Genomic DNA, 18,456 nt, shown 5'->3' on the forward strand with positions numbered 1-18,456 from the left:
GACACTGCGGGAGGCGCGAAGCGCCTCGCGCAGCGTCAGACCGCCGCCCGAGGGAACCCCCAGCAGTCGCGCGAAGCGCGGCTGCTGGGGATTCCCTCTTTGCCGGTCTGACACTGCGGGAGGCGCGAAGCGCCTCGCGCAGCGTCAGACTGCTGCCCGAGGGAACCCCCAGCAGTCGCGCGAAGCGCGGCTGCTGGGGATTCCCTCCTTGCCGGTCTGACGCTGCGGGAGGCGTGAAGCGCCTCGCGCAGCGTCAGACCGCCGCACAAGGCAACCCCCCTTTCAAAACCCCTTTTTATAAAGGGGCTTTGAAACTAGTCCTAGCATATTCATGAGGCAGCCTTCCTCTAGAGCAGGGGTGGATAAACTATGGCTCTCCAGACGTCCATCGAATACAATTCCCATGAGACTCTGCCAGCCTCTGCTGGTAGGAGCTCATGGGAATTGTAGTCCATGGACATCTGGAGAGCCACAGATTGGCCACCCCTGCTCTAGAGGAAGCCAGTGCTGGCCTTCACCCGCCCACCCCTGATCCTTAATCACCTTGTATTTTCTTTTGGTTGCCCTTCTTTGGGCTGAACTTATGGTATCCCTAGAGTATGACACATTCTTAGAATTCTCTGCAGCAGATTTAAACAGCATGATCCAACTCCAGTCAATGGCCTGCAATCCTTATCATTTTTTCCACAATGCAAGAACTATACACTGAGAGGATTAGCACCAGAAAAACATACTATTTCAAATATTCCCTTTTGGTTCTTGTAATAACCAAACTCACCTGAAATGACAAAGTGACAAACTGTTTATCCATTGAGGTCAAGGGGGGGCATCCCAAAGGAAACTATGTTTTAAACTTGATACATGTGCTATCCAAATATACCAAAAGTCCATTTCACATCAAATCTAGGCCAAAAAGTGCAATACTTGTTTATTCAGTAGTAAGGATACAGCAAATTGACAACTGTGTTTGACAGTCAAATATATTAGATTCAAAATTATCAATCAGACATGATCTAATCACCCAACCCTGTTTGGCTCACATAAAAGTCTGTCAAAGAGGTTTGATGTTATTTTTGTTTGTCTTGCAAAATTGTGCATGTACAAGGACATGCTCTATTCAAATCAATAATTAGCCAGTACCATCACTAGGGTCTATTTATATGAATACCAAAGGTTGCTGAATTTCAGATTGTGAAAATACAACCACCTGTGCATAACACGGCACTTCTACATTTGGGGATGAAAAAGGCACTAAAAGTGTAATTGGCTGCCCCAATTTTAGCAGATACTTCCTCTCGTGCATGGTTAAAAATGGAGAACACTGTAGACTAGGAATGCAGAAAATATAAATTCTTAAAAAGGTAACTTTAAAAATATGGAATGCATATGACTATATTCTATTAACTGAACTTATTTACTTAACCTCATCAAGATTTAAAAGTGCATAACTGAAAGACAGTTAAACTAGCTACACCACTAATCCAACAGATGGATATTTGTACATTATTTTTCTTTGTGTATTAATTAGGCTCAAGTGAGAAGAAAACTAAGCAACACTTCCAACGCTTCCAACATGCAACTACCACCTGTTTTAAAATACTGTTTATAATCAGTCTTCATAATCCTTTGACCTTCTTTCCCATAATTAATCCAAATATTAAAATGCAAAGTAGACAGCACACACTGAATCTTGGAAAAGAACCCAGATAGAAACAAAATAGAGTGGATGTTTACTCCTTTCTCCCCACCCACAAAGGCAGACCTCCAATGATACAGTAAATAAATGATCTGTCAAGTACAGAACACAATATTTAGCAAGAATTGTGAAGGCTTATGCAACAAAAGCTTGCAACAGTTCCAAAAATTACACTTCCATCTCAAGCCTCTCTTACCAAGACAGAACTGCATTTCCTTTCAGAAGCAATGATTTAAAATGTAGCACCCATTTTACAAGCAAGAGTGGCTCCCTCCTCCTCTCACAGACATACAAAACTAAACAAAAAATTAAAAAGGTAGCACTCAATATTAATGTTTAGTTTTTAAAAAGGGGATTTTTTCCCCTTTAGCTGTTGGAGTTTAGAAATATATATGGAAACCGGGACACAAGCATCTCAGTAGGCTGCTGGCAACTGCTTTATTTAAACAGTTGTGTTTAATTTCCTTTTGCACAATGCATCAACTATTTGATAAGCAAAGGCGTTCTCTATCATTGTTTATGGAAAAAAACGAATAATAAAGGCTCTGGTTCAGGCAGGTTTTGCTGGCCAAATTCCACCCTATTGACTAGGAATAACATAGTCAGGAAGATTTTTCACCTATAGCATCACCACACTAAATAAATGGTAAGTATTTTATCTAGTCTAGCATACTAATAAAGAAAACATTCTAAGATGCTTAGCAAAGCAAAGATCTCTGCATTTCTGTTAAATACAGAAAACATTCTAAGGATTCAATCAATAAATGTGAGCTTTCAAAAGATATTCTCATTTAGTGCCTTGCTTTACTACCCTTGCAAAACACAAAATCACAGCTAACCAATCAGCTCCAAATGAATAAAAACCATCAAAACAACCATCATATAGATATGTTTGTTAACTATTGTTAAAATTCATGCTCTTTTCTGCAGAACCTAGAAACTGTTAATGGTGATAAAAAGCTTCATATTAACATTTTTTACTTGTTTTACAAAATATATACATCCACAGCCTGAAAATAGCATCTTAAAATTAGGGTATCTTAAAAACAAAACCACAGAATACCATACATATTACAATCAATAAGCAAAGAAAAAACGAATTACTGTTTATGACAACAACAAGCCTTTAATAGCATATAAAAGTACAATATAAGAAGGGAAAGTGCACAAGGATCCACTGCTAGTGAAAGCAAAGGCAAAGATCATGCTTTAAACATAATACATTCACAATTTCTCATGGCAAGATATAAAAACTTTGCTACTGGTTAAATTATATCAGGGTTCTGGGATGTCAAAAGAAACTGAGTCTTTCGTTCATCCAAATGCAGTTCTCTTTTACACAGCAGTGAGTTAAGAAATTTGGCTCGGATGGAAGAATAAAATGGACAATGGAAGAAAACATGTGTAATTGATTCTATACAGCAGTGGTACCCAACCCCCAGTCCGTAGACCGGTCCCGGTCCGTAGATTAGTTGGTACCGGGCCGCGGCTCCTCCTCGTCCTCCTCCCTGACTGCTGCCTCAGGGGCTGCCCTGCCACTCTGCCCCTGGCCCACCTTTGGTGCTCTCCAGCGGCCACCATGGCTGGGCTCCCCCTCGGCATGGCACTGCACAGCTGCTGCTGGCAGTGCCCTCCAGTGGGCGGCGGGAAGTCAGGGGCACCGGTGGGAAAGCAAGTGGAGCAGGGGCTCAGGCGGCGGCAATGTCTCTCAGCAAAAGACTACCCCCCTCCCGGGCCTCAGTAAAATTGTCAAGCATTGACCGGTCCCCAGTAATAAAAAGGTTGGGGACCACTGCTATACAGCATTGTCCACATGGGCACAACCTAGCTGAATACAGGATCTGTTGAAATCTCCCATATAGAACAGCAGAAGGTAGAGCATTAATTCTAGCTAACATGAATGCTCTACGCTGTTGTGGGATGATTAGATGGTAGAAGTACGCAGCTAGGGGCTAAGAGCTTGGTGAGATCCCCAAGCTCAATTGTGAGCAAGCGTTTCTAGCTTTACTGCTTAGTTCCTGCAGTTCTATGTCTAACAGTCTGCGTTTAATTGAATCAAATGCAGTCTTTTCAGATATCAGATAAATTACTGTTTAACACAGCGGTTCCCAACCCCTGGTCCAGGGACTGGTACCGGGCCGTGAATCACTCGGTACCAGGCCACAGCTCCTCCTCGTCCTCCTCCCCGGCTGTTGCCTCAGGGGCTGCCCTGCCACTCTGCTGCCGGCTCACCTTTGGTGCTCTCCGCCATGGCTGGGGCTCCCCCTCGGCATGGCACTGCGCAGCTGCTGCTGGCAGCACTCCCCAGCGGGTGGTGGAAGGTCAGGGGCACCTTTGGGAAAGCAAGTGGAGCAGGGGCTCAGGCAGTGGTGGCAACGTTCCTCGGCAAAAGACTACCCCCCCCCGGGCCTCAGCAAAATTGTCAAGCATTGACCAGTCCCCAGTGATAAAAAGGTTGGGGACCACTGGGTTTAACAAACCTCGTTAGAAAACATGCAAATACAACTAACACACCCAATAAAAGCCATCAGCAAAAGGATCTGTGAAAATACAGACCTTACATGCTTTTCTATGGGCTTCTATGGAAGCAAAGGTATTTGCCTGTGCAATCTTTGCAGATATATATGCAGCAAGAGACAGATAAATTTTAAAGCCAAAATAAAACACACATTTATCTTTTTTGGGGGAAATATTTTTATTGACAATATAAGCATACACAATACTTACTACCATATCATTTTTTGCACCTTTAACATAACCTATTTTGCAGCTTTAACATAAATGCATAATTCATAACTTAGTTACCTAATATAAAATTAATTAGCATATTTGTGAATGTAAGAATATAAACATCTTTGTTTTCTACAAACAAAATTGTGAATACATTCAATACTAAGGTGAGGTACAATGCTGTGCAGGAAGGGATAGTCTTTTGTATATGAAGGTCATGAAGAACTTGAGCCAGCACCTTGAACTGAGTCAGAAGCACACACTAATCAGTTTAGTGTTTTCATAATTAAATAAATGTTTTCACAACAGTTCAACTCCAAAGGTGATAATTCTATCTCACCTGAAACTTCCCAGTACAGAACATAACAGCATGCTTTAGGATGCTTAGGGCTAATCCTGCGTTGAGCAGGGGGTTGGACTAGATGGCCTGTATGGCCCCTTCCAACTCTATGATTCTATGATTCTATAACAATAGTCCAACCTATTTGATACAGAAGCATAGATCAGTTTGGATTAGCCAAATCTGGAAAGGAGGATAATCTTCATTACTGAATGTAAAGTGAAAACAGACAGAATTCGTGCAATTGTTTTTCCTGCTTCTGTCTAGGAGTACCCCTAAACTTCACACATGATTTTCTAAATACATTAGAAAATATTATTTTACTGATATTATTTACTGATCTATGATTACACAAGATCAAAGAGGATCTCTTTTTAATGAGATACCATGAAAATCCTGAACTCTTACCACACATTAATCCTCTAGTATAGGCTTTCTCAACCATGGCTTTCTCCATGAAACCTTGGAGTTTCTCAACAGCTCTGAAAATGTTTTCCGAATGAGTGGGAGTTAATTTTTAATATATATTTTTTTAATTTGTTAAACTTTTATCAGGTGATATGACTATATATGGTTATTATGACACACTCACCCCTTCCAAAATGGCCAATGATAGGCCTGAAGGAGGTGGAAAGGGCAGGGGCTCCTGGTGGGCATGTACACAACTATGCTTCCCAACCATATTCTGCATGATCACACTACTTCTGGGGGTTCTAAAAGCCTGAAGAATGCTTCAGGAGGTTCTCAACTGTAAAAAGTTGAGAAAGGCTGCTCTAGTAAAAGAACAGGACATTTTATCCAGGACATTTGGCAACGTTAAGTCCCAAAATATCTATATGATATCTGACATACAAGCGAAGGATGTTCCATAGCAATATGTGCATATTTTTACCAATACATAAATGTAATTCTCCTTTCACTAAAGTTAGTACCTTTATAGAGTTTGAGATTTTATTTATAACTAGTTGTAAAGCCTGCTGCATGCAGAAATAAAGTGGGCACTAGCGGGAGGCAGGGCTGGGGAGGCTAGGAGAGAGCTTGGCCATGGCTCCCTCCGAAGGCAGCAGGTCTAGGGCACAGCGGAGTCCCGCAGTGGTGGCACTTACCATGTTCACTTGGGATTCCTCAGCAGGACAGCAAATGATCTTGATCGCAACAACTGAGAAAGCACTGCAGTTCAGGTAAGCTCATAACATTAACCCTAACTGGTATTTTGGATGAATTAAAATATTTCTGGTATCTAGGTAAAACACTATTTCTCTTTTTACTCTTCATCAAAACTATCTTAGAACACAAGAAGGGCATACTGATCAGTTACAAGACAAGTACTTGTAATCAGAAAGATTGCAACAGAAGAACTTCCTTACTGGATGAGAACAAAAAGCCACCTAGTCCAGCGCTCTAACTTGCTATATGCCCCTGAAAAGCTGGTGAAAGCATTGTGAAGATGTTAACATCTAGTAGCCAATCCTTCCCAAAAATGCTTAAAGCTGCATTATACCACAGGAAGAATATAACTGCCAAGAAGCTGAACACAAGTGAAAATTGTACCCCTAGGTATCAGAACTTTTCTTGAGAAATCAAAGGTCAAATACACAAAGAACCTGAATAACCTTTGATCCAGGTTATTCCTGGAAACATGCAGCTGTGGGCAAATTATTCATTAAGTCATAAATTTAAAATTCCTTTCTAAAAAAATAATACCACTAGTTAAAAAAATATACTGGGTATATACTGCTAGCTCTCTCTTAACCATGATCAAGAGCTGGCATCTCCCTGCCCCCCCCTTCATATGCAAACTCTGGCCTGTTTTGGACAAGAGTTCTGCCAGCACCAGAAATGCTGTTATCTCTGAACCAGAAACTGGGAACTCTGGGAATGATGAAATATGTATAGCATTAACCATGATTAATATAACTTCAACTGTGTCTTTTAGCCATGGGGAAATTCATGAACAGAAGTGGAAGGATGTGCATGGTTCCTCCAAATAACCAGGTTCCTCGAAACAACCAGCACCCAATTTTAGGACTCCAACAAGTAAATGCCAACTCTAAATCAAAAAGCAGAATCAAAATAACAACAAAAATGTACACAGCAAAATGTAATCATGTATATTGAGGAAACACAAAGTTAAAGATCAAAATATAGACATCAAAATATAGTTAGTATACCATTTCAGCAACTATCCATTGTTCCACTTATTATCTGTGAAACAGCCCTGGGGGTGGAGAGTGTCCTGGCTGTCTGAGATGGAATAAGGCCAATCAGGGTGTGGCCAGCAAAGCTGGCCACACCCTGATTGGCCCTCCCTCTCCAGTTCCTACCCTCCTTCCCTGGACACTAGCCACTTTGTTCTCAGATACCTGAGAGAGAGACACAGAGAACCCTGCCAAACCACAAATGACCCCTGATTACCTGCTATGGCTCCTTCTGCGAGGGAGAGACAGACGGAGACTGTTTATGCACTGGAAGTTTCATGCTGGGCTGCAGGCTGGAGTTTTAGTCGTGGCAGGTTGCCCAACCTATTCCTGCACCCACATGGGGGAGCATTTGGCCTAGTGTGCCTCATCTGCCCTCAATTTATGCTCCTTCATGGGAGCTGGGACAGTGAAGTTCCCAGTGCATAAACGGTCAGACAGAGACAAACTGCAAACGACCGTTGCTTCCCTGCTATGAAAGAGCACTGATTACCTCCTATGGCTCCTGCGGAGAGAGAGAGGAGAAAGATCTGTGCCTGCCCGTGTCCCCTGGATCCTAGCACCCATTGCATTCCGGTTACTAGTATCAGTCTAAGAGAGGTTTTGAGTAATCTTCTATATGCTCTGCTGACAAATTCTTTTACCAGAATTTAAGTTCAGCCAATGTCTTCAGGATATGGGGAAAAGTGAGAATCACAACACCGCCTGCGGCGCCGCGGACTAAATAATTCAGTAAGGAGTTCTGGGGCGGGATGAGTCAGGGATGAGGAAGGGTCCGGATTGGACCCTTCCTCCGGACAGACAATCGGAGGGACCAATCGGCAGGCGCTTTGGTCCCTCTGATTCCCAGGCCCAGCAACTGTGAGCCGCGCTGCGCGCGGTTCGCAGTTGCTCCTTTGCCGGCGACCTGACTTGTCGGAGGCGCAAAGCGCCTCCAACGCATCAGGCCGCCCGCAAGGGAGCCCCCGGCAGCCGTGCAGAGCGCAGCTGCCGGGGGCTCCCTGCCCGGCAGCCTGACACCACGAGAGGCGCAAAGCGCCTCTTGCCGTGTCAGGCCGCCGCCAAAAGACCGTCGCCCGGGGGAGGCCCATAGAGACCAATTGTCAGCAGTACAATTGATATTCAGTACTCACAGCTTAAACTCCATACAACTTGTTCTTCTAGCTCCAATTCTCTTCCTATACAAACTGGGAGATACGATCCTGACCAAAGGATTAATGCAAAATAAACATTCTATAACATTCTTGTGAGTTTGTGGATTCTCCCTTGGAAGTTATTAAGCAGTGGCTAGATGGCTAGATAGCCATCTGATACAAATGCTGATTCCGTGAATTTAGGCAGATTGTAAGTGGGTGGGCAGAATGGATTGCGTTGGTGTTTGGCCCTTGTGATTCTTTCTTGCATGTCCAGGAAAATGCCTATCATCACTTCAGGGTCAGAAGACAAATTTCCTCCAGGCCAGGGATTCTGGTTTGAAGGGAAGGGGCATCATCTGGGCATGGGGTTACTGCGGAAGACAGGTAGTTCTGAATGCATTCTGCAAGTGGTTGGATTGGATGACCATTGAAGTTCCTTCCAACTCTATGATTTTATGTGAATAAGTACTCACACTCACAATATTAATCTATATAAAGGAATGTATACAACAGTTTACTGCCAATTTGGAATTTTAAAAAATGGCTTAGATTTCCCTATTGTAGAGATAGTACGGTGTTATGGATCACATACTATTGGCAACAGATACTTTATGCTCACTGCAAGATGTTCTATCTTAAACTGTACTGCAGTACATAAAATGGATTTTGCTTAATAAACATAGTGGAGGCTTTAAGGTAGGGGGAGGGGGCTCAATTAAACAGCACACACAAGCCCCAAATGGGCAGTGTTTCTGAGCTTTAGAAAACACCCAAACTTGTTTATCACTTGTGCAGGCATCTCTAGGAATGGCTGAATCCATCTTCTAAAAGACATCTCCAATTATACCTGTTACCTCATATTTCACACATATTTTAGAGCTGTTTGACAAATGCCTGGATGTAACAGAGAACAGGCGAGACAGTGCCACAGAACAGTGTTTGCCCTCAATTCCTTTTGTGGCTACATATCTGAACCCACTCAGAAAACCTTGACACTGTGATTGCAAGAACTCTTAACTGTAAATAATATGATCTGCTTCCAGATAAATGCATACAGATTCAGGATATAAGAACAAAAGCTGTACAGAAAGATTTGTGAATACACAGATTAATGCTTCCCAGTAGAGTGAGCATTCTCACTTCCACAATACAGAAACTGGGACTCTCAGCAAGCAAAACTGACCAGTCTACTTACATTGCAGAAGGCTGACTAATAGGGAGGAGGAAGACAAGTATTGTAAAGTTACACAAGTACAAATTATCTCAGGTGTTGGCACTGACAGCAACAAGATGTCCTGTTTCTCTGCAACTGTCTTGGCACAACCCACAATTTACTTTCTTTCCAGGCTGTTCACTTAAACTTTTTGCTGTATGTTCCAAATTCACCCCCAATTTCTTACACCTTTATTCATCAGGAGAAATGTGGAGGTCAGCTGGTGTCCCTTATGTATCCCAAACCAGGTGGGAACAACAAGAAAAACTGCTTAGCTCATAAATTAGCAATTCATAAAATGGCATTCCAGAAAACTTGAACATTTGTGCAGCCAAATGTGAACCTTAAGATTTCAAATATAGACACGACATATTAACTCACATGTAATTTGGAGAATACAGTAACTTTAGTCCCCAAATATATCACTTATTTAGCTGTCATCCCATGTTAAAAATAAAGGGTTTTTTTAGGCAATCAAAAGATAAGGATCTGCATGGCCTTGGGGACCACAGCAACATGAGCAAGGCAAAACTAGTCCTCCCCCGTCCCCACTAACTAGACGATAGGGGCAACCTGCCCGAAGCGATAGCCCAATCCGGTGCCTGTCTCTTCGAAAGGGAGCCCGCTTGCCTTCAACGGGACTTGCCCCAGGTAAGCGCACAGACGAAGGGACGTGCCCAAGGTCACGCGGCAGGGCGCCCACGCAAAGACCCCCCCCCCCAGGGACACAGCCAAGGCCGCCTGGGGGGAGATTCCTACCGATCCGCCCCCTCCCCACTTGTGCCCGTGCATTCTCCCAAACGGCGGCGACGGCACCACCCACGGGGACCGGGGCGACGCTGCAGCCCGCTCGTGCAACGACCCCGCCGCCCTTTCCTCACAGCTCGGGAGCTCTCCTTTCCGTCCCCGCCCTTACCTCTCCCGGGGTCCCCAGGCCAGGGGGCGGAGACGGACCCGCCACCTCCGGAAAGGGGCAGGGCCAAAGCCCCGAGATGCTGAGGAGAACGGCGAGCCTGAGCCCGCGGGCGCCGCTGAAGCTCGTCGCTCCTTCTCGCGGGCTGCCGTTGCGGGTCGCAGTCGCCGCTCGATTCTCTCATCAACGGCCGCCGCGCTGCCCCCCGGCCGTCCCTCCGCCGCCGCCGCTGCCGCCGCTTCTTCCGCGAGCCCGGTGGCGGACAGGAGGCGGCCGCCGCGCGCAACCACGCCCATCTGGGGTTCACGTGACAAGGGTTCCTTGGCGCCGTGTGGAGGCTGCCGCTCCGACACCGCCCTCGGCTGATTGTGCTGCACTGCGAGCGGAAGGCCTCGCGCCGCGCCCCCGCCCCTGCCTTCCCTCCCAGCGGGCGATTGCGCGGCCCCACGTGGTCTCCCCTCGCCGCCCTCCGCCTTGCCTCGGCTGGAGCGTCCGGGTGGGCTGAGCGCCTGCCTTGCCAGGCTCTGTGGCGTTGCTGGTCTTCCGGCGGCGGTTTTAGAAATTGATGCTTCTCTCCTTTAGGAAATGGTGTCTATGAAAGGCAAACAAATTAGGATTACCCCTTGTGCCGTCTTTTGTGTTAGGCAGAGGGAGTTCATGAACAGGTTTTATTATACACGAACGTTGCATGGTGCAGGTTGTTCCGACTGATACTTCTGTACTCTAATAATATCATTATACTGCAGGGGGCATACAATAGCACCTTTGGTTCATAGAACATCTGTTCACTCTATCACCCATTGGATTGCAGCGTCCAGCTGGGGTCTTCTCTCCAGCCCTTACAGAATACTTCTGCTAGAGAAAATGGCTGAAGTGGAAGGTGCACTGCATGGTATGCCCTGTGGTATGCCAACTCTTCAAACCCTGCCTGCCCTGCTTAGGCTTCACCCCTAATGTCCCTAGGAATTTTCAAATGCAGAGTTGGCAACCCTAACTCATCTAGTTGATATTGTGCTACATTATTTCATGGTACATTGTGCAACCTGTATAGCTGCAAAAAATCTGGGAAAGTACTAAAATAACAATCCCATTAAGCAGAGATCCATATTAATATTGTAAAATCCTCTTTTGGCTGTTTCCTTCCTAAGCTGCTTTTTAGATTAATTGCTAAATATGCTTTAAGATAAGATGCTTGCTTAAGGATATGAAAAGCTAGGTATGACAGATGCATTCATTTTCTTGGGCATGGGGACACCTGGTTTTGTTCAAACACAACAATAGTAATATTAATTTCATTTTATTTATGAGATTTTTAGGTTGCCCCTCTTCAACAATGGTCTCGGGGAGACTAGCATTATTAACATTGAATACAAGGTTTCCTAAAATATATCAAACCAGTTACACATTACTTAAAATCCTTTTTAAAAGTGAGACAGACCAGTCACAGAAACTACCGATGAACCTGGGGTCAAGTAGGTCCAAATTAAAATTATGACCCCCACAGTTCAGATGGAAAGTGTAAGGTACAAACAGGCCCACTAAGAACTAGCATTGGTCTCTAGATATGCCTGGTGGAAGAGCACCATGTTGCAGCTCCCAAAGGACCCAGCTCCCCGTTGGCAGTTCATTCCATCATGCTAAACCCTTGCTCTGGTTGAGACCAGCCAAACTTTTTTTGGGGGGGGGGGGCTGGGGATCACTAGGGGGCTGGCATTTGCTGAGTGGAGAGCTTTTCAGGAGACATACTCGGTGATATGGTCCCTCAGATTGCTTGGCATAGATGGAAAAATGCCTGTTGAGTTACCTTAGTGTTCTGCACCTCCATGGTAAGGAAGACATCAAGAAGCAACCCTAGATTCCTGAAGGTCTGTGCAACTACCAGCTGCACCTGTCAAAACAGTTGAGGTGTCCTACCTCTTCTGGGCCCTTCCTACCCAGCCATAAGACCTCCGTCTTCAGGAGGTTAAGCAGCAGGTGGCTTTGCTGGAGCTACTCAGTCATGGCTCCCAGACACCAGGCCATGGATTCAGGTGGAGTATTCAGCTGGCTGCTCATTAACAGATAGAGCTGGGTATCATCTGCATATTGGGGGTAATATTTAATAATAATAATATTTAATTTATATACTGCCCCTCTCCATATGGGCTCAGGGTGGGTCCCAACAATAAAGTCATCAATTACAATAATAAAATTACAATAAAATACAGTTTAAAAACGTCATCCCCTCCCATAATCTTGTTTGCGTCTTCCATCAGTTACCCCAGACTGGAGATGGCATCCAATAAGGGGAGTCAAGAAGGAGAAAGTGAAGAGAGGTCCACAAAACTTCAAGCTGCCTTGGTCTCAATCATAGGCCTGTTGGAAGAGTGCCTGCAGAACTCTGGACCTGGATCTCAACAGGCAACTTGTTCTACCAGGTTGGAGCCAGACTAAACTGGCACCATCCTTTATTTGTTTAATTCATTTGTATCCTGTGTTTCTTCCCAATGGGGACCAAAAGTGGCCTCTGTCATTCTCCTCTCCTCTCCTTGCCAAACAAAACCCTGTGACGTAGCTTAGGCTGAGAAAGTGACTCAAGTTATCCAGCAGGCTTCCATGGCAAGGGTTCTGAATGCAAGGGCTCTCAGATACTAGTCCAGCACACTTAACCAGTACATCACATTGCTGGCTGGCAAGTAGCCCATTAAGTTAAAGCAAGCTGAATTTTTCTGTCTACTCAAAATAGGTGAGGTCACAAAGAAACTCCGATGGCAGGCAGTTTACTAAACCTTTTATGAAGACTAAATATGTTCTTTTGTATACTATGGATTTAAATACTGTTGGTGAGCAATACCTAGATTTGTCTATTTTTGTAAGCTGCTTTGAATCTTGAAGAGGATAATGTAGGGCATAAATATTTTATTTAACAAATAGTGTACAGTAATATGCACTTTCTGGTGATACTAGCGGCTTTCTATTGCAATAGGCTTCAGTGGAAAACGGAATATACATTTTGGAGGATTCTTGGTGCATGTATGTTCATTTATGTTCTTTTTCAACTAAAAGAAGCAGTCATTGACAGAAACGTATGGCAAAAACTTTCCTACAGGATCGCCAAGGGTTGGACATGACTGAACGGATAACATCATCATCATGTTCATGTATGCTTCTGAGCTCAACATTTTGTTCCATAAGCATGTTTGGTTTTTCATCCCCAGCAGTGGATTGATTCTATTCCCATATGCCAGTGTTTCTTGACATCTTATTTCTGATCCCTGAATAATGACTTAAAATGGGTTTTCTGTCTTCAGTACCCTTTATTTTTAAAACTGCCACTCTAAAAATTCTCTAAAGCAGATTGTCAAATATAAAGAAAATCTCAAGAAAGAAAAAGACGTTAAAAGATTATTTTTCACAACTTAAAAAAGGTTTGAATTTCATAAGCTTATTAAACAGTAGATTTGCTAACCCCTTGCTTAGAGGACCATTTGTTTATTAACTATGGAAATCAGAAGAAGCTGATAAATGGATCCCACTTTCTGCCCTGTGATCTTGGTGAAACTGTTCATCCTTTCTTGTCACATAGAACTGGAATTGTACTTTCTGTAGAGATTACAGGAGGAAGACAGACCAAAAGCTTACTATAATAACACCGATGAAGGGCTTTTTGTTGTTGTTTAATAATGACACAATGTTTCACTTTTGATTAGCCAATGTACAAAGAATAAAACTATCGAAGGATCGGCAGTAAATTATGGCATGGGCTGTGGCTTGCAAACACTGATAGCACATGTTCCACAAGAATCTTTGCTGTGTTGCTTTCTTCTTGAGGTTCAGCTGATGCAATGCTAATCTCCTTGCTAATAACAATGTTTATGAAACTTCATTGGACACAAATGCTGGCATATGCAAGGGTGGTTTTGAATCAAAACTAAGCTACGATTTGGTAGCTACAAAAAATGCTAGGGAGGCAGATCAGAGCTATAATGTAATGTAATAATTACAAATAAATACTGCTCTTCTATAATATTGTAATGCTAGGTCATGGAGGGACAGAAAATAAGTCGCAGAAATACTCCAATAATAACTATGAAAAGAATTGTAATAAGGGACGACTAAGGTTTGATGCATGTGAGTTGTGAACCAATTACATAAAACCGGGTGGTGTGGCTTCATCTCTTGTGTCATCCGCGTGGAAATCCTGATTACAAGATCAGTGGGGTGGATCCTCCCAGTTTTTCCACTGATGCAACTTGAAGAATGGGAAGTCTCACACAAATCTTTTTTCTTACTGCAACCCCCATCCTATGTGGCTTTTTGAAGATAAGATGTGAAATTATGTGATGGATCCAAGACAGAGAATGTGACAACCCTCGTGAAATCAGAAGCTAAAGCATCCCAGAAGTAGTTTGCAAAAGACTCCAAGGCAAGCCTTAAGGAGTTTAACGAGAACCTTAGAATTAGACTATGAAGGAAAGTTTGGTGCTGTACAAGAGGATGTAAGAACCTTACAGTGCAATCCTCTGTAGATCTGCACTGTTGTCTAATCATTAATCACAAAAGCTTAAAGCTGATGCAGAAGCCCAGCTGCATAACACCCTCTCAGAAACAGTTAAGAACTCAGTGGTGAATATTGTGTGTAATGTTTTCTCTTTTGGAATGAGAAATTGGGTAGAAAACCATGGAGGAAAGGCTGTATTCCCCGTCCCTTGCACTGTAATAGAAGCTACAGACATGTATTGATTATTTAAAAGAAAAAAATGGTGAAAGCTTGCAGACAATTCCCAGCATCTCATCTGATTCAGCTGGGGGGGGGGGGGTCCCAGTTGCACATGATATATAGAGAATGACTGTATGAAACTTCTTTCTTCACTCTGTCTTTATACTAAGAAAACCAGCACCACTTTTGGTCAGTATGCAACTATCAAAGTCAGTGAGAATACATCCCAGTAAATACCCACAACATGTACACAAACAGCTGTGTGAGTGGGCCAGGAAGGAGAGGGGCGGGGAAGGAGCTGGCTATTTTGTGTATAGTGACTAAATGGTAGGGTTGGGAACTGACCTGTTTCTGTGTAGAATAGAGGTTTGATGTTTCAGAAATCAAACTGAATACTTTTCATAAACATGATCCACTGCTAATAGTTGCAGCAAAACTCCTGTTAAAATGATGAAAGTTGGCCACCCTGCTATATCTCAGGGGACAGAGGGAGACTGCTTAGCAACCGTGCATGCATGTTTACTCAGAAATCAGTCCCATGGAGCACACTGAGTTGATTTCTAAGTAGGGTTCTTAGGACTGCAACCTTATCAATGCTTCCTTTAGTAAAGAGTAAAACACTATTATTTCATTTTGCTTGTGTACAGTATACATATATTAACTAATGTTGGCAAGCAAATAATATTGAAATTCAATGGAACTGAGAGATGCTGCTATGTAGCTTTTGATATGAAAGAAACAGACCCAAATGTCTATCAAGCTGATACTCCCTAGTTACCTTGGAAAGGTACTTTGCTCTAATGGCCCTCAAGCAATGGGTTGGAACCTCACACACGGGCTCCTACCAAACTACCACTTTTGGGTGCTTTTTAAAAGACTTTGATGCTTGTGTGCTTACATAGGAAACAGAAACACCAGGCCTCTTTTTCTTGCACACATGAAGAGAAGTAGCAGGACAGCAAGTCTCTTAGTGATGGGGAGCTCTTTTTAGCACAGGGAGTTCAGAGACCCACTCCACACAAAACATTTCCCTTTAATTCTTTCTCATTTGCTGACTGCCCCCTCCCATCAGTCACGTTCTCCATTAGTATGGTGAAAACTGACTCCTTCCTGTCACATAACTCAGAAGTGATAGAACGTCCTGTCATGCTTGACGCTTGGTGTGTTCCACTCTGCAACCTGAGCACTACAACTAAGGCACAGATTGAGATAAGGGTCACTTGCATGTGAATTAAATTAAATTACAGTAATATAATGTAATCTCATCATGCACCCTAAAATATGGTAAAAAGGTATAAACTGTAATAGCTTTGGATCCCAACTGTTAGGCTGGATTTGCATTCCTACTGGATTAGCCATGGCTATCTAACAAGCAAAAGTATGTAATGGGTTAAGTGGTAGTCAGCTGACTGAATCCATGGTGTTGTCTTACCTATTGGGCCTCGTTCATGCAGATCTGGCAGCAGAATTCATGTATGTGATGGAGTACAACAAGCCACTTGTCTGAAATGTCACTTGGAAGCTCAGTGTTTCATCTGAACGTCTGGTCATGGAGAGACTTTTTATGTGATTCTTCCTGCAGTACTTCCCCCAACACCTTTGGGGAGATCCTATTTTAACAGGAAAGCCAAGTAAGGCACGAGGGTAGCCCTGTTGTTACTTTACCATGTGAAGCTGTTGCCAGCTCACATGTGAATGAACCAGTCAGAGATCAGGCAGCGTTTGCTGGCAATCAGGCATTATGTCTACTTTACAAATAGTCTAAATTCTGAACTTAACACCTCTACTTATAAGAATGGAAACAATATTAGGCTGCATATTTGAAAAGATATTAGGCTGCATGTCCATTTCTTTCTTTGGCAGTCAGTGCTGCTGAAGGTAAAAACTGCATTAGTTATTAGTATTTCTGATGCTAATTGAAGACTCCTCTCAGAGGTTTCCCACTGGCCTCTGCAAGGCATTCAGGGAATCACTCTTCAAATATTATCTTTATTTTATATTCCCAAGTGCTTTGCTGAGTGATCTTATAAGTTGCATTTGTGGCCTTTTATTCCCCACTATAATTTTTCTGTATACCTGCACGTATGTGAGATAACAAATTGTAAATAAGAGAGAGGGACTGTTTAAAAAATTAAACATAAATCAGACCAGCATTGTATCATTATCTGCAGTAACCTTAACAGAGTGCTGCTGGACCCTGATTTTATTTAACAGAGGTCATAATCCCGGGGGGGAAATCACATTCTTAAATCTTACTGATATCAGTGGGATTTAAGCCTGTCTGATTTACTCTGGATTATGTTCTGTGTCAATAGTGCTTTCAGAATAATCTTCCTTAGTTCTATTATTGGAAACTCTGCAATATTCAGGAGGTATTGGCCAAATTCCAAGAACCATGCATTCCCAATAGATTATTGTACCTGGGAGTTTTTATAGTCATCCTTTTAAAAATACAGCTAGCTGAGCAAACTGACAAATCAAAGCTATCCTGTTTTAACCACATCGCTGCAGGATTATTATAATTTAATAATAATGATCATAAAAGGTGGTTTTGGTAACAAACTATGCTGGGAGCTGCTGCTAGTGAAGATACAAAAGGGAGATATCCATGCAGAGAGTTTAACAGGTCTTGAGGGTGCTCACTGCATAGTTTTAGTCATAGTGAGCAACATAGCACCTGTATGCAATCCACATAAAATAGCATCCACAAAGGATCATGAACAGGCCATGGGGAATGTGATCCACAGGGCTTAGAGAATATTTTGTGCATTTTGTTCTGTCTCCCTCCCACTGGACCTGCTTTCTGTTCTACATGGAAAGTTTCTACACCAGTCTTTACGTTGATATGTGACCTTCAAGATTGGCCCCTACCTGGTGGGATGAGCTTGCAGACGACATCAGGGTCTCACCGGAGTTACAACAGTTCCACAGGGCCTGCAAAAGGGAGTTCTTCCACCAGGCTTTTGGCCAGGACATGTGAAAAAGTCACCAAACACCAACCAGAGTCCAGGGGCCCTCTACCATTCACTGCATTAATAGAAAAAAACAGAATCTCAGTGCAGAAAAGCTGAGTTGCTGATTGTCGAATGTTATATGTTAAATTATGAACTGTTATCCAATAAGATTAAAGATTATTAAAGATGTTTATTGTATTGCGTTGTAATATGAAAGTTCCTAATGTGAACCACCCTGAGCCAAAAGTGAGAGTGGTATATAAATATATCCTTATCCATTGTTATTCCTCTATATATTTCTGAAACAGCCTAGGGGGTTGGATGTGTCCGGTTGTCCAAGCTGGAATAGGGCCAATCAGGGTGCAGCCAGCTTCTTTGCTCTCAGATGCCTCAGTGGCTGGAGCCAGCAGCAGGTGAGAGGGCCCTGGGCAAAGGGTCGTGGTGGAGGGCTTGCTAACGAGGGCCTCCTGGCCTGCTAGGCTGGGCCTGCTCGCGAGGACCTACCGGCTTGCTGACTGCCTTCTAAGGAGCTCTGTCGCGGGCCTGGTAACGATCTGCCCAGCCCCCGCCCCTCCCA

At 43.4% G+C, this 18,456-nt stretch overlaps 1 protein-coding gene across 2 annotated transcripts in view; it reads right to left on the reverse strand.

Annotated features, from left to right (window-relative positions):
- Window positions 1–10,561, reverse strand: part of OSBPL8 (oxysterol binding protein like 8) — an 85,436-nt gene extending 74,875 nt beyond the window's left edge. Inside the window, exon 1 of one of the 2 annotated variants that reach the window (XM_077338864.1) lies at window positions 10,230–10,561. The gene's annotated coding sequence lies outside the window, so the exon portion shown is untranslated. Of the gene's footprint in view, window positions 1–9,890; window positions 9,912–10,229 lie in introns of those variants that run through there. The other variant, XM_077338865.1, reaches the window with a different exon arrangement.
- Window positions 10,562–18,456: the final 7,895 nt, after the last annotated feature.

The sequence above is a fragment of the Paroedura picta genome, chromosome 5, assembly GCF_049243985.1.
Source record: "Paroedura picta isolate Pp20150507F chromosome 5, Ppicta_v3.0, whole genome shotgun sequence".
Taxonomy (NCBI): Eukaryota; Metazoa; Chordata; class Lepidosauria; order Squamata; family Gekkonidae; genus Paroedura; species Paroedura picta.